Below are 17,640 nucleotides of genomic sequence, written 5' to 3' on the forward strand. Positions count from 1 at the left end.
ATACACACCACGCCAACTATTACACACCACCACAACTATTACACACCACGACAACTATTACACACCACAACAACTATTACACACCACGACAACTATTACACACCACTACAACTATTACACACCACTACAACTATTACACACCACTACAACTATTACACACCACTACAACTATTGCACACCACTACAACTATTACACACCACTACAACTATTACACACCACTACAACTATTACAGACCACGACAACTATTACACACCACTACAACTATTACAGACCACGACAACTAATACACACCACGACAACTATTACACACCACTACAACTATTACACACCACTACAACTATTACAGACCACGACAACTATTACACACCACTACAACTATTACACACCACTACAACTATTACACACCACGACAACTAATACACACCACGACAACTATTACACACCACTACAACTATTACACACCACTACAACTATTACAGACCACGACAACTATTACACACCACGTCAACTATTACACACCACAACAACTAATACACACCACGACAACTATTACACACCACTACAACTATTACAGACCACGACAACTATTACACACCACGACAACTATTACACACCACTACAACTATTACACACCACTACAACTATTACACACCACTACAACTATTACACACCACGACAACTAATACACACCACGACAACTATTACACACCACTACAACTATTACACACCACGACAACTATTACACACCACGACAACTATTACACACCACGACAACTATTACACACCACTACAATTATTACACACCACGACAACTAATACACACCACGACAACTATTACACACCACTACAATTATTACACACCACTACAATTATTACACACCACGACAACTATTACACACCATGACAACTATTACACACCATGACAACTATTACACACCAAAGACAGATCAAAAGGGGAAAAAACGACTGCAATGATGCACTTAACGACAGTCATTGACTCAACATCATCAACAGCCTTTTACATTTCTTAATGTACGTGCGAGTGTGAGCGCGCCGAGTGTGCGTTCACTGTAAGAGTGAGTGTGTGTGTGTGTCACCTGTGTTTGTATGTATCTTGTTGTTATGTTGTGTTGTCTGGTAACCATGATGGATACCATAGTGATGACTGTAATCATCCAAAAACACAGAGAGGACAGCAACACACACACACACACACACACACACACACACCATCATCACACACACACACACACACACCATCATCACACACACACACACACACCATCATCACACACACACGCACACATACACACACACACACACACACACACACACACACACACACACACACACACACACACACACTGATATCACATCTTCGCAGTCCTCATTAGTATCAAAGCCCAGAGACATGAAAGGCAGTTTACCCTCCAGCATGTATTTGAATACAAACTCACACACGTGTGTTTATACAAGTGTGTTTCTGTGACAGGGAGGAATGCATGTGTGTGTGTGTGTGTGTGTGTGTGTGTGTGTGTGTGTGTGTGTTACGTTCCCCAGTTTCTGTGTTGTAGTTTGTGTATTTGCATGTGTGTATTTCAGGAAATGGCTTCCTGAAATCCCTCAAGAAACTGATTGGTCGACTCCATGGCTAATTGGAGAGCTGACCCCGCCCCCTCGTCAAGACGCAGCTGTCTCCAATTACCAATTCCTTCTCAAGCTATATAAAAGCCAATGTTCTCTTCAGAAGGGAGATTGCAGAAAGATTGATTGTGATTTAGAGAGGTCATGGCTGAGAGAGGAGGCTGATGGCTGAGGGTCACATTATGTTTGTTGTTTCTGAGAGTGATACAGGCAGTTATGTACTGTGTTAGTTTGTTGCATTATCAGATAGAGCTTAGTTGATGTCCTTTGTTTGTTTGTGAAATTGTTTAATATTCTGTTTCATTTGTTCCCAGGGGGGAAGGGGAAGGCACCTAGGGAGTGCTTAGTTAAGAGGCCCGCGGGCATACATATACCCGTAGTGTATTCACTGTCTAGACACACTAAGAAAGACCTGGGCGGACCACCCCCTGTATTTTGGTTAGTGCACCAGGTGGTGCTAAGTTAGGTAAGTAGTGGGTAGGCAGGTAAGATAGGAGAGGGGGGGGCTTTGATATTTACTTTCTTTGCTTTGGTTCCATCCAGCCCTCTTTCCCCATAATACCGTGTGAAGGAATAAATTCATAGTAAACGGTAAATTCTGCCTTTTGTCATCCTTACTCGCACCTACAGTCCATACCTCTTTCACTTCACGGGGAGTTGAGTTGTAGCAGGGTGTTGCGTTCCCTCTTCACAGAGGCGTAACATAATGGGGGCTGATCCGGGATCCATTAACCCACCAGACCCTGCTGCTCTGAGCTCTCTGTGGTTGGTGATTGAGGTGTGATGGTGGGTTGTGAGTTTGGATGACTTGTTTAGTTTTTGTGTGTCCAGTAGATTGCTGTGTACAAGATGGCTGCCTCAGCCATCTCCAAGATCTTTGAAGCGCCCTCTATTGATTGTTTGGTGAGGTTTTGGAAAATAGACCTTAGCTGACGATTATGGATTCGTTTTCCCTGAGAAAGCCCTAAAGGCTGAGGTTTTGGTGCTAGTCGGGGAGGGTTTAGTGAGAAAATGAATTCTCTTGTTGAAAGATGACGAGGGGGAGGCTTCAGGAGAGGAGACGGGTAGACCTTCCGATGCCAAGTCGGAGGACAGGGCAGAGGAAGGGGTTGCTTGTACCCCCTTTACATTGCCCCGATTTGACCCTTTATCTTCTGCTTCAGGTCGTTCAGACGAGACCGCTAGGCTAAAGGTGAGGCTGGCCCGTTTAGAAATGCAGCAAAAAGATAAAGAGAGAGATTCATTTTTAACTTGAAATTAGGAAAATAGAAGCCGACAAGGAGGTAAGGATCCGACAACTGGAGCTAGACTCTGGCTCCAATGCGACTCCACAAGCTGCTCATCAAGCCCACTTCGATGTGAGTAAAAATATAGCTTTAGTCCCTCTATTTCGAGAGTCGGAAGTTGATTCCTATTTCTCTGCTTCTCTGTTGGAGAGTGTGGCCGCTGCGCTGCATTGGCCACTCGAGGTTTGGCGGCTCCTGTTACAATGTAAATTGTCTGGGAAAGCCCAGGAAGTAGTAGCTGCTCTCTCCCTGGAAGACAGTTTACACTACGATACAGTTAAAGCTACCGTGTTGCGGGCTACCTGAAGCTTATATGCAGCGCTTCAGGAACCAAAAGAAACCCTCTCACCATACTTTTGTTGAGTTTGCAAGGGACAAAGGGACTCTGTTTAATCGATGGTGTTCAGCCAGCAAAGCTAACACCTTTGCTGATATTCGGGAGTTGATGCTGTTGGAGGATTTTAAAAGCAACCTCCCTGATAGAATTGTAGTTCATTTAAATGAACAGAAAGTGGTGACATTGGCCCAGGCAGCAGTGTTGGCAGATGAGTACGCTCTGACACACAAGACTGTCTTTGGTGCGCCTCGTTTGAAGGTCGGACGATTACGTCATTAGTGCCTCGTTCAGGTCGCTTTTCCTCTGACAACCCTAAGCGTTTTCATGAAATCCGTGAATGTTTTTACTGTCACCAAAAGGGTCACGTGATTGCGGACTGCCCAGTTTTGAAAAATAAACCGAAACAGTTCCAGTTCACCGTCCCCAAAAATGAAAAGTTTGGGTTTAGTCAAGTCTTTGGCCTGTCCGTTGGACCGAGTTATTGATTCAGCATTTGAGAAACCGGATCCTGTCTATGCTCCGTTTATCTCTGCCGGTTGTGTTTCCTTAACTGGGGAACAAGCTGATCAAAAGCCCATACAAATCTTACGAGACACCGGGGCGGCGCAGTCAGTAATCGTTACTGATGCTTTACCCTGGTCTCCTGAAACGTATTGTGGCTCGCATGTCATATTACAGGGGATAGAGACAAAAAACATATCTGTACCATTTCACTGGGTCCACTTAGTGTCAGACTTAGGATCAGGATGTTTACGTGTTGGTGTAGTGTCTACAATGCCAGTAAAAGGAGTCACATTGCTACTAGGGAATGTAATTGCTGGTGGTAATGTCACTCCTGTGTTAGAGGTAGTAGACAACACAGAAATCAGAACTACAGATGAGAAATTTGTTCAAGCATTTCCCCATGTTTTTCCTGCTTGTGTGTTAATGAGGGCACAATCTCGCAAGCTTGGAGATGTGGAGGATTTGGCTAGTTCCATTTTTGAGAATGTTGAGGTAGAAGACAATGCACCGAATATGCCTTCTTGCAATGCCGACAGTTTTTACCCCGTAAAAACTAAGGCAGGGGAAAGTGAAATCGCGCCCCAATTACATGACATTCTTTTGTCTGTCACCCCCGAGAAGGTGATTGAATGTCAAAAGGGAGACACCAGTCTTCAGTGTTTTGCTTCTGTAATTTCCATTGAGGGAGCTAAAACTAAGGAGACTGCCTACTTTATGGAAGCAGGAGTTTTGATGTGGAAATGGGCAGCTCATGACACCGTTAATGACTGGAGTGAAGTGTGTCAAGTGGTTGTTCCTACACCGTTACGACAGCAGGTGCTGTCACTCGCCCATGACCAGGCGTTGACCGGACACTTGGGGATCACAAAGACTTATAACTGAGTCCTTCAACATTTTTTCTGGCCAGGTTTGAAGTCTGACGTTGTCCAAATTTGTAAAACGTATGTCAACTCACTGGGAAAGTGAATCAAACCGTTCCTCGAGCGTCGCTCTGCCCGATTCCTGTGGTGGGGGAACCGTTTGTGTAGGTTCATTGTCGAAAACCAGGTCAGGTAACCAGTTCCTACTAACAATAATGTGTAGTGCTACTCGATACCCAGAGGCTATTCCCCTCCGTACTATAACGGCTAAGACTGTGGTGAAGGCACTTAGTGAAGTTCTTCTCTACTTTTGGACTCCCTAAAGTAATCCAAACTGATCAGGGATCCAACTTTATGTCCAAACTGTTTTCAAATGTGTTAAAAACATTGTGTATTTCCCATCAGGTCTCCAGTCCGTATCATCCAGAGAGTCGAGGGGCTCTCGAACACTGGCATCAGACGCTGAAGGCAATGCTACGCAAGTATTGCATGGACACCAGTACCGATTGGGATGAGGGGGTGCCCTTTGTCCTATTTGCTATTAGGGAAACGATACAAGAGTCCTTAGGGTTCAGCCCTGCTGACCTTGTGTTTGGACACACCCCACGGGGTCCCCTGAAGGTTTTGAAGGAGCATATCTTATCTCCTACACCCAGTAGCGCCCTAAAAATGTTTTGGATTATGTCAGTAAGATGCGGGAGAGACTGCCACGCCGCCTGTGCGTTAGCCCAAAAGTCTCCTCGTCTCAAAAACGCATGAAGTTGCATTATGACAAAAAGGCTGTTGGCCGTTCTTTTGCACCAGAGGATCAAATTTTGTTTTGTTGCCAATCCCTGGCTCATCTCTGTCGGCACGTTTTTCTGGACCATATCTTGTGCACACCACGACAACTAATACACACCACGACAACTATTACACACCACGACAACTATTACACACCACGACAACTATTACACACCACGACAACTATTACACACCACTACAACTATTACACACCACTACAACTATTACACACCACTACAACTATTACACACCACGACAACTATTACACACCACTACAACTATTACACACCACTACAACTATTACACACCACGACAACTATTACAACACCACGACAACTATTACACACCACGACAACTATTACACAACACTACAACTATTACCACTAACTACACCACGACAACTATTACACACCACGACAACTATTACACACCACGACAACTATTACACACACTAAACTATTACACACCACTACAACTATTACACACCACGACAACTATTACACACCACGACAACTATTACACACCACGACAACTATTACACACCACCGACAACTATTACACACACCACGACAACTATTACACACCACGACAACTATTACACACCACTACAACTATTACACACCACGACAACTATTACACACCACGACAACAATTACACACCACGACAACTATTACACACCACGACAACTATTACACACCACGACAACTATTACACACCACGACAACTATTACACACCACGACAACTATTACACACCACGACAACTATTACACACCACGACAACTATTACACACCACGACAACTATTACCCAACACGACAACTATTACACACCACGACAACTATTACACACCACGACAACTATTACACACCACGACAACTATTACACACCACTACAACTATTACACACCCACGACAACTATTACACACCATGACAACTATTACACACCACGACAACTATTACACACCACGACAACTATTACACACCACGACAACTATTACACACCACGACAACTATTACACACCACGACAACTATTACCACCACTACAACTATTACACAACCACGACAACTATTACACACCACTACAACTATACACACCACGACAACTATTACACACCACGACAACTATTACACACCACGACAACTATTACACACCACGACAACTATTACACACCACTACAACTATTACACACCACTACAACTATTACACAACACTACAACTATTACACACCACGACAACTATTACACACCACGACAACTATTACACACCACGAAACTATTACACACCACGACAACTAATACACACCAAAGAAACATCAAAAGGGGAAGAAACCGACTGCAATGATGCACTTAACGACAGTACTTCTGTCATTGACAACTCAACATCATTAAGCAAGCCTTTTACATTTCTTAATGTACGTGCGAGTGTGAGCGCGCCGTGTGTGCGTTCACTGTAAGAGTGAGTGTGTGTATGTGTGTGTCACCTGTGTTTGTATGTATCTTGTTGTTATGTTGTCTGGTAACCATGATGGATACCATAGTGTTGACTGTAATCATCCAAAAACACAGAGGACAGCAACACACACACACACACACACACACACACACACACCATCATCACACACACGCACACACACACACACCATCATCACACACACGCGCACACACACACACACACACACCATCATCACACACACGCGCGCACACACACACACACACACACACACCATCATCACACACACGCGCACACACACTGATATCACATCTTCGCAGTCCTCATTAGTATCAAAGCCCAGAGACATGAAAGGCAGTTTACCCTCCAGCATATATTTGAATACAAACTCACACACATGTGTTTATACAAGTGTGTTTCTGTGACTGGGAGGAATGCGTGTGTGTGTGTGTGTGTGTGTGCATGTTGGAGGGGGGGGGCATGTGTAAAATACAAAATCTGTTGCTGTTGCTAATGGCTGTAATAGTGCTACTGTTGTTGTTGTTGTTGTATCTGTTGTCATGATTCCAGATGGTGCCCTGAGCCGGTCAGCTTTTCAAAAACATCCACTGTAATAAAACTCAAACATTATACACTCCCTGACTGTACATGTACCGTGGGTATACAGAGTGGGTATTCATTTGATATGTATCGTAACGCTCCCATTGGGACAGACATAATGACTTGCATGCATAATGTTTTTGAAGAAAGGCTGACTCTGTAACTCCAGAGTAGATCTGCCTGAGAGTTACCACACACACACACACACACACACACACATAAATTTGTGCCAGAACAATGCTGATTGTTGTATTGTTTGTGTGGTTACTATAGGTAACATGAACTGAAGATATAACCTCAATGGTAAATGGAATATAGATGTAAGCGCTTCCCTAGAATGAATGGCTGTGAATGTCAATTTGTCATACAATCTGCCCCTTCATTACCATACCATCTACTCCCTTTACCATACCATCTACTCCCTTTACCATACCATCTACTCCCTTTACCATACCATCTACTCCCTTTACCATACCATCTACTCCCTTTACCATACAATCTGCCCCTCCATTACCATACCATCTACTCCCTTTACCATACCATCTACTCCCTTCACCATACCATCTACTCCCTTTACCATACATCTGCCCCTCCATTACCATACCATCTACTCCCTTTACCATACCATCTACTCCCTTTACCATACCTACTACTCCCTTTACCATACAATCTGCCCCTCCATTACCATACCATCTACTTCCCTTACCATACCATCTACTCCCTTTACCATACCATCTACTCTCCTTTACCATACAATCTGCCCCTCCATTACCATACCATCTACTCCCTTTACCATACCATCTACCCCTCCTTTACCATACCATCTACCCCTCCTTTACCATACCATCTACCCTCCTTTACCATACCATCTACTCCCTTTACCATACCAATCTACCCTCCTTTACCATACCATCTTACTCCCTTTACCATACCATCTACTCTCCTTTACCATACCATCTCCCCTCTTTACCATACCATCTACTCCTCCTTTACCATACCATCTACTCTCCGTTACCATACCATCTACCCTCCTTTACCATACCATCTACTCCCTTTACCATACCATCTACCCCTCCTTTACCATACCATCTACCCCTCCTTTACCATACCATCTACTCCCCTTTACCATGCCATCTACTCCCCTTTACCATACCATCTACTCCCCTTTACCATACCATCTACCCCTCCTTTACCATACCATCTACTCCCCTTTACCATACCATCTACTCCCCTTTACCATACCATCTACCCCTCCTTTACCATACCATCTACTCTCCTTTACCATACCATCTACTCCCCTTTACCATACCATCTACCCCTCCTTTACCATACCATCTACTCCTTTACCATACCATCTACCCCTCTTTACCATACCATCTACTCCCCTTTACCATGCCATCTAATCCTCTTTACCATACCATCTACCATCTATTTCACTCACCATTACCATCCAGGTGTGTGAGCGTGTGTATGTGGGTGTTTGTGTGTGTAGGTCTCTCTAACAACAGCCTATGTTTCACTCTGATATACTGGAGAAGATATAACAACATGCTACTAACTAGAAATGTGATTTTCTGCAGGCGGAAATGGAAAAGGGTGGTACATTAGTGTTTGTGTATTTAGATGAGCACAGTTCTTGGAGGCACAACCATCATAAGAGCATTTATTCTAACAAACAGTCATACACCCACTGTGCAGTCAGTCAGTCAGTCAGTCAGTCAGTCAGTCAATCATTCAGAACAGCAAGCAGCACCTTCTTCTCCCTATCTCCCTCCCTCAGTTCTTGGAGGCACCCCCCCCCCCCTCCCTGCCTCCCTCCCTGCCTCAGTTCTTGGAGGCACTCCCTGCCTGCCTGCCTGCCTGCCTCCCTCCCTCCCTCCCTCCCTCCCTCCCTCCCCCCCTGTCTCAGTTCTTGGAGGCACTCCCTCCCTCCCTCCCTGCCTCCCTAACTGCCTCCCTCCCTCCCTCAGTTCTTGGAGGCACTCCCTCCCTCCCTCCCTGCCTGCCTGCCTGCCTCCCTCCCTCCCTCCCTCCCTGCCTCCCTTTCTCCTGTTAATCTCTCCAATGCCGATAAATTGCAGCTAAAGTACTGCGCTGAGTGCTGTTAAATTGCAGGATAAGTGATTAGGAGAGAGTGAAGGTGTGGGTGAGAGAGTGTGTGAGTACAGGAAGAGAGTAGGAGTGTTGATTTTAGAAGAGAACATCCTTCTTTCAGTAAACATTGACCCTAACAGATCATCATAGCAGGTCAAATCAGGCCTCATTAGGCTGCCTGGCTGACCTTTGACCCTATTTGACCTCAGTGTGCCCCCAGGCTCTAAACATACCATCTATAATCTCCTAGATGGAGGATTAGGCTAACCCTTGAGGCATTTCGCCAGGAGCGTGTAGGCTATTAATTACATAGCACGGTATAAGCCTACGCACATGCACACACATACACACACGCTCATACACACACAAATACACACTGATGCATGCATACAACAATACACATAGAGAGAGAGAGACAGAGAGAGAGAGAGAGTCTGACCACAGCCCCTGGCTAGGAATTAACTGTCAATCAATAATGGAGCTAATGGGTGCAGAGGACAGGAGATCATTTGATGGTGTCTGGGTCCAGTGAGTGGTTTCAGCCCCCGTAGCGTTGGGTGACAACAGACTGATTTAAAGTGTTCCCCATTATTTATTGCATTGCCTATGGTGATGATGTGTGTCAGTGTGCTCTGTGTGTGTGTGAGAATCATGCCCTCTAACACAACAGTCTGGCTGTAGTATGCGTGAGGAGCTCATTGACCCCCCCCCCTGCCCGTCCTCCCCCTCCCTCCACTGCCACTTCCTGGTGTGACAGCTGTGAATGCATAGCGTGCCTCCTCACACACCCCGCACCACATGTGCATCACACGCAGGAGACACACACACACACACAGGTTCACAGAAACAGTTGGAAAAGAGACTCACTGTATCAACAATGCAGTAGAAGCAAAGAGAAATTGACAATCATTCCCACATCGAAACACACACACACACACACACACACCAGCCAACTTTAAAAACGCAAATACAACCACTGGTGCTGGCTGGCCCAGAAACACACTTTGCCAGCAGCACCACAGCAATATGATCTTACAGTCAGACTTCATCAGCTTCCTGCTTCTATAACTCCTATAGGAATATGATCTTACAGTCAGACCTCATCAGCTTCCTGCTTCTATAACTCCTATAGGAATATGATCTTACAGTCAGACTTCATCAGCCTACAATCTGCCCCTCCATTATACCATACCATCTACTCCCTTTACCATACAATCTGCCCCCTCCATTACCATACCATCTACTCCCTTTACCATACCATCTACTCCCCTTTACCATACAATCTGCCCCTCCATTACCATACCATCTACTCCCTTTACCATACCATCTAACTCCCTTTACCATACCATCTACTCCCTTTACCATACCATCTACTCTCCTTTACCATACAATCTGCCCCTCCATTACCATACCATCTACTCCCTTTACCCATACCATCTACCCCTCCTTTACCATACCATCTACCCCTCCTTTACCATACCATCTACCCTCCTTTACCATACCATCTACCCTCCTTTACCATACCATCTACCCTCCTTTACCATACCATCTACCCCTCCTTTACCATACCATCTACCCCTCCTTTACCATACCATCTACCCCTCCTTACCATACCATCTACCCTCCTTTACCATAACCATCTACCCTCCTTTACCATACCATCTACCCCTCTTTACCATACCATCTACCCTCCCTTTACCATACCATCTACCCCTCCTTTACCATACCATCTACTCCCTTTACCATACCATCTACTCTCCTTTACCATACAATCTGCCCCTCCATTACCATACCATCTACTCCCTTTACCATACCATCTACCCCTCCTTTACCATACCATCTACCCCTCCTTTACCATACCATCTACCCTCCTTTACCATACCATCTACCCTCCTTTACCATACCATCTACCCTCCTTTACCATACCATCTACCCCTCCTTTACCATACCATCTACCCCTCCTTTACCATACCATCTACCCTCCTTTACCATACCATCTACCCTCCTTTACCATACCATCTACCCTCCTTTACCATACCATCTACCCCTCCTTTACCATACCATCTACCCTCCTTTACCATACCATCTACCCCTCCTTTACCATACCATCTACCCCTCCTTTACCATACCATATACTCCCTTTACCATACAATCTGCCCCTCCATTACCATACCATCTACTCCCTTTACCATACAATCTGCCCCTCCATTACCATTACATTAGTTCTTGGAGGCACAACCATCATAAGAGCATTTATTCTAACAAACAGTCATGCACCCACTGTGCAGTCAGTCAGTCAGTCAATCATTCAGAACAGCAAGCAGCACCTTCTTCTCCCTCCCTCCCTCAGTTCTTGGAGGCACTCCCCCCCCCCTCCCTGCCTCCCTCCCTGCCTCCCTCCCTCCCTCAGTTCTTGGAGGCACTCCCCCCCCGCTCCCTGCCTCCCTCCCTGCCTCCCTCCCTCCCTCAGTTCTTGGAGGCACCCCCCCCCCTCCCTGCCTCCCTCCCTGCCTCCCTCCCTCCCTGTCTCAGTTCTTGGAGGCACTCCCTCCCTCCCTGCCTCCCTCCCTCCCTCCCTCAGTTCTTGGAGGCACTCCCTCCCTCCCTCCCTGCCTCCCTCCCTCCCTGTCTCAGTTCTTGGAGGCACTCCCTCCCTCCCTGCCTCCCTCCCTCCCTCCCTCAGTTCTTGGAGGCACTCCCTCCCTCCCTCCCTCCCTCCCTCCCTCCCTCCCTGCCTGCCTGCCTGCCTGCCTGCCTGCCTGCCTGCCTGCCTGCCTGCCTGCCTGCCTGCCTGCCTGCCTGTCTGTCTGTCTGTCTGTCTGTCTGTCTGTCTGTCTGTCTGTCTGTCTGTCTGTCTGTCTGTCTGTCTGTCTGTCTGTCTGTCTGTCTGTCTGTCTGTCTGTCTGTCTGTCTGTCTGTCTGTCTGTCTGTCTGTCTGTCTGTCTGTCTGTCTGTCTGTCTGTCTGTCTGTCTGTCTGTCTGTCTGTCTGTCTGTCTGTCTGTCTGTCTGTCTGTCTGTCTGTCTGTCTGTCTGTCTGTCTGTCTGTCTGTCTGTCTGTCTGTCTGTCTGTCTGTCTGTCTGTCTGTCTGTCTGTCTGTCTGTCTGTCTGTCTGTCTGTCTGTCTGTCTGTCTGTCTGTCTGTCTGTCTGTCTGTCTGTCTGTCTGTCTGTCTGTCTGTCTGTCTGTCTGTCTGTCTGTCTGTCTGTCTGTCTGTCTGTCTGTCTGTCTGTCTGTCTGTCTGTCTGTCTGTCTGTCTGTCTGTCTGTCTGTCTGTCTGTCTGTCTGTCTGTCTGTCTGTCTGTCTGTCTGTCTGTCTGTCTGTCTGTCTGTCTGTCTGTCTGTCTGTCTGTCTGTCTGTCTGTCTGTCTGTCTGTCTGTCTGTCTGTCTGTCTGTCTGTCTGTCTGTCTGTCTGTCTGTCTGTCTGTCTGTCTGTCTGTCTGTCTGTCTGTCTGTCTGTCTGTCTGTCTGTCTGTCTGTCTGTCTGTCTGTCTGTCTGTCTGTCTGTCTGTCTGTCTGTCTGTCTGTCTGTCTGTCTGTCTGTCTGTCTGTCTGTCTGTCTGTCTGTCTGTCTGTCTGTCTGTCTGTCTGTCTGTCTGTCTGTCTGTCTGTCTGTCTGTCTGTCTGTCTGTCTGTCTGTCTGTCTGTCTGTCTGTCTGTCTGTCTGTCTGTCTGTCTGTCTGTCTGTCTGTCTGTCTGTCTGTCTGTCTGTCTGTCTGTCTGTCTGTCTGTCTGTCTGTCTGTCTGTCTGTCTGTCTGTCTGTCTGTCTGTCTGTCTGTCTGTCTGTCTGTCTGTCTGTCTGTCTGTCTGTCTGTCTGTCTGTCTGTCTGTCTGTCTGTCTGTCTGTCTGTCTGTCTGTCTGTCTGTCTGTCTGTCTGTCTGTCTGTCTGTCTGTCTGTCTGTCTGTCTGTCTGTCTGTCTGTCTGTCTGTCTGTCTGTCTGTCTGTCTGTCTGTCTGTCTGTCTGTCTGTCTGTCTGTCTGTCTGTCTGTCTGTCTGTCTGTGTCTGTCTGTCTGTCTGTCTGTCTGTCTGTCTGTCTGTCTGTCTGTCTGTCTGTCTGTCTGTCTGTCTGTCTGTCTGTCTGTCTGTCTGTCTGTCTGTCTGTCTGTCTGTCTGTCTGTCTGTCTGTCTGTCTGTCTGTCTGTCTGTCTGTCTGTCTGTCTGTCTGTCTGTCTGTCTGTCTGTCTGTCTGTCTGTCTGTCTGTCTGTCTGTCTGTCTGTCTGTCTGTCTGTCTGTCTGTCTGTCTGTCTGTCTGTCTGTCTGTCTGTCTGTCTGTCTGTCTGTCTGTCTGTCTGTCTGTCTGTCTGTCTGTCTGTCTGTCTGTCTGTCTGTCTGTCTGTCTGTCTGTCTGTCTGTCTGTCTGTCTGTCTGTCTGTCTGTCTGTCTGTCTGTCTGTCTGTCTGTCTGTCTGTCTGTCTGTCTGTCTGTCTGTCTGTCTGTCTGTCTGTCTGTCTGTCTGTCTGTCTGTCTGTCTGTCTGTCTGTCTGTCTGTCTGTCTGTCTGTCTGTCTGTCTGTCTGTCTGTCTGTCTGTCTGTCTGTCTGTCTGTCTGTCTGTCTGTCTGTCTGTCTGTCTGTCTGTCTGTCTGTCTGTCTGTCTGTCTGTCTGTCTGTCTGTCTGTCTGTCTGTCTGCCTGCCTGCCTGCCTGCCTGCCTGCCTGCCTGCCTGCCTGCCTGCCTGCCTGCCTGCCTGCCTGCCTGCCTGCCTGCCTGCCTGCCTGCCTGCCTGCCTGCCTGCCTGCCTGCCTGCCTGCCTGCCTGCCTGCCTGCCTGCCTGCCTCCCTCCCTCCCTCCCTCCCTCCCTCCCTCCCTCTCTGCCTGCCTGCCTGCCTGCCTGCCTGCCTGCCTTCCTTCCTGCTTCTATAACTCCTATAGGAATATGATCTTACAGTCAGAGTTCATCAGCTTCCTGCTTCTATAACTCCTATAGGAATATGATCTTTACAGTCAGACTTCATCAGCCTCCTGCTTCTATAACTCCTATAGGAATATGATCTTACAGTCAGACTTCATCAGCTTCCTGCTTCTATAACTCCTATAGGAATATGATCTTACAGTCAGAGTTCATCAGCTTCCTGCTTCTATAACTCCTATAGGAATATGATCTTACAGTCAGAGTTCATCAGCCTCCTGCTTCTATAACTCCTATAGGAATATGATCTTACAGTCAGACTTCATCAGCTTCCTGCTTCTATAACTCCTATAGGAATATGATCTTACAGTCAGACTTCATCAGCTTCCTGATTCCATAACTCCTGAACATCTCTAAAACTAAGAGCATTGTAATTGGTACAAATCATTCCCTAGGTTCTAGACCTCGGCTGAATCGGGTAATAAGTGGTGTGGCTGTTGAACAAGTTGAGGATACTATATTACTTGGCGTTACCTTAGATTGTAAACTGTCAGGGTCAAAACATATAGATTTGACGGTTGTAAGATGAGGAGAGGTCTGGCTGTAAATAAAGAGATGACACCACACTCCAAAAAGCAAGTCCTGCAGGCTGTAGTTTTGTCTAATCTTGATTATTGTCCAGTCGTGTGGTTCAGTGCTGCAGGGAAAGACCTAGTTAAGCTGCAGCTGGCCCAGAACAGAGTGGCATATTTTGCTCTACATTGTAATCAGAGGGCTGATATAAATACTATAAATACTATATATGCCAGTCTCTCTTGGCTGAGAGTTGAGGAGAGACTGACTGCATCACTTCTTATTTTTATAAGAAACATTAATGTGTTGAATATCCCAATTGTTTGCATAGTCAAATTACACACAGCTCTGACACACACACTTACCCCACCAGACATGCCACCAGGGGTCTTTTCACAGTCCCCAAATCCAGAACAAATTCAAGAAAGTGTACAGTATTATATAAAGCCCTTATTGCATGGAACTTCCTTCCATCTCATATTGCTCAAATAAACAGCAAACCGGGTATCATAAAACACATAAAGCAACACCTCACGGCACAACGCCTCTCCCCTATTGGACCCAGAGCACAACGCCTCTCCCCTATTGGACCCAGAGCACAACGCCTCTCCCCTATTGGACCCAGAGCACAACGCCTCTCCCCTATTGGACCCAGAGCACAACGCCTCTCCCCTATTGGACCTAGAGCACAACGCCTCTCCCCTATTGGACCCAGAGCACAACGCCTCTCCCCTATTGGACCCAGAGCACAACGCCTCTCCCCTATTGGACCCAGAGCACAACGCCTCTCCCCTATTGGACCCAGAGCAAAACGCCTCTCCCCTATTGGACCCAGAGCACAACGCCTCTCCCCTATTGGACCCAGAGCACAACGCCTCTCCCCTATTGGACCCAGAGCACAACGCCTCTCCCCTATTGGACCCAGAGCACAACGCCTCTCCCCTATTGGACCCAGAGCACAACGCCTCTCCCCTATTGGACCCAGAGCACAACGCCTCTCCCCTATTGGACCCAGAGCACAACGCCTCTCCCCTATTGGACCCAGAGCACAACGCCCCTCCCCTATTGGACCCAGAGCACAACGCCTCTCCCCTATTGGACCCAGAGCACAACGCCTCTCCCCTATTGGACCCAGAGCACAACGCCTCTCCCCTATTGACCTAGAGCACAAACGCCTCTCCCCTATTGGACCCAGAGCACAACGCCCCTCCCCTATTGGACCCAGAGGCACAACGCCTCCCCCTATTGGACCCAGAGCACAACGCCTCTCCCCTATTGGACCCAGAGCACAACGGCCTCTCCCCTATTGGACCTAGAGCACAACGCCTCTCCCCTATTGGACCCAGAGCACAACGCCTCTCCCCTATTGGACCCAGAGCACAACGCCTCTCCCCTATTGGACCCAGAGCACAACGCCTCTTCCCTATTGGACCCAGAGCACAACGCCCCTCCCCTATTGGACCTAGATAGTTTGTGTGTGTATGCATTGATATGTAGTCTACGTCTGCCTTTTCAAAAAATGTATGTAGTTCTGTCATTGAGCTGCTCTTGTCTATTGATGTTCTGTATTGCTGCTTTTACAACAGCTAATGGGGATCCTAATTAAATACCAATTACCAAATATTAAAATGATCTCACAGTCAGAGTTCATCGGCTTCCTGCTCCCATAACACCTATAGTAATATGATCTAGTCACAGTTCATCAACTTCCTGCTCCCATAACTCCTATAGTAATATGATCTAGTCACAGTTCATCAACTTCCTGCTCCCATAACTCCTATAGTAATATGATCTAGTCACAGTTCATCAACTTCCTGCTCCCATAACTCCTATAGTAATATGATCTAGTCACAGTTCATCAACTTCCTGCTCCCATAACACCTATAGTAATATGAAGCTAGTCCACAGTTCATCAACTTCCTGCTCCCATAACGCCTATAGTAATATGATTCTAGTCACAGTTCATCAACTTCCTGCTCCCATAAACTCCTATCAGTAATATGATCTAAGTCAACAGGTCATCAACTTCCTGCTCCCATAACACCTATAGTAATATGATCTAGTCACAGTTTCATCAACTTCCTGCTCCCATAACCTCCATATAGTAATATGATCTAGGTCACAGTTCATCAACTTTCCTGCTCCCATAATCCTATAGTAATATGATCTAGTCACAGTTCATCAACTCCTGCTCCCATAACTCCCTATGAGAATATGATCGGGAGTCACAGTTCAATCAACCTTCCGGCTCCCATAACAACCTATAGTAATAGATCTAGTCACAGTCCATCAACTTCCTGCTCCCATAACTCCTATAGTAATATGATTCTAGTCACCAGTCATCAACTTCCTGCTCCCATAACTCCTATAGTAATATGATCTAGTCACAGTTTCATCAACTTCCTGCTCCCATAACTCCTATAGTAATATTATTTACGTCCACAGTTCACACAAACAAAGCAAAGTAAGGAACCTGATCACACAACACATGCATGACACTTCTCTCTCTTCAATTTCATTCAATTTAAATTTAAGGCAGAGAGAGAGAGAGAACTAGAGAGAGAGACAGAGAGAGAGAAGGGAGAGGAAGAGAGAGAGCAAAAGAGAGCAAGAGAGAGAGAGCTAGAGAGAGGGAGAGAGAGAGAGGTTTTGTC

The sequence above is a fragment of the Oncorhynchus kisutch genome, linkage group LG15 (genome assembly GCF_002021735.2).
Source record: "Oncorhynchus kisutch isolate 150728-3 linkage group LG15, Okis_V2, whole genome shotgun sequence".
NCBI classification, from domain to species: domain Eukaryota; kingdom Metazoa; phylum Chordata; class Actinopteri; order Salmoniformes; family Salmonidae; genus Oncorhynchus; species Oncorhynchus kisutch.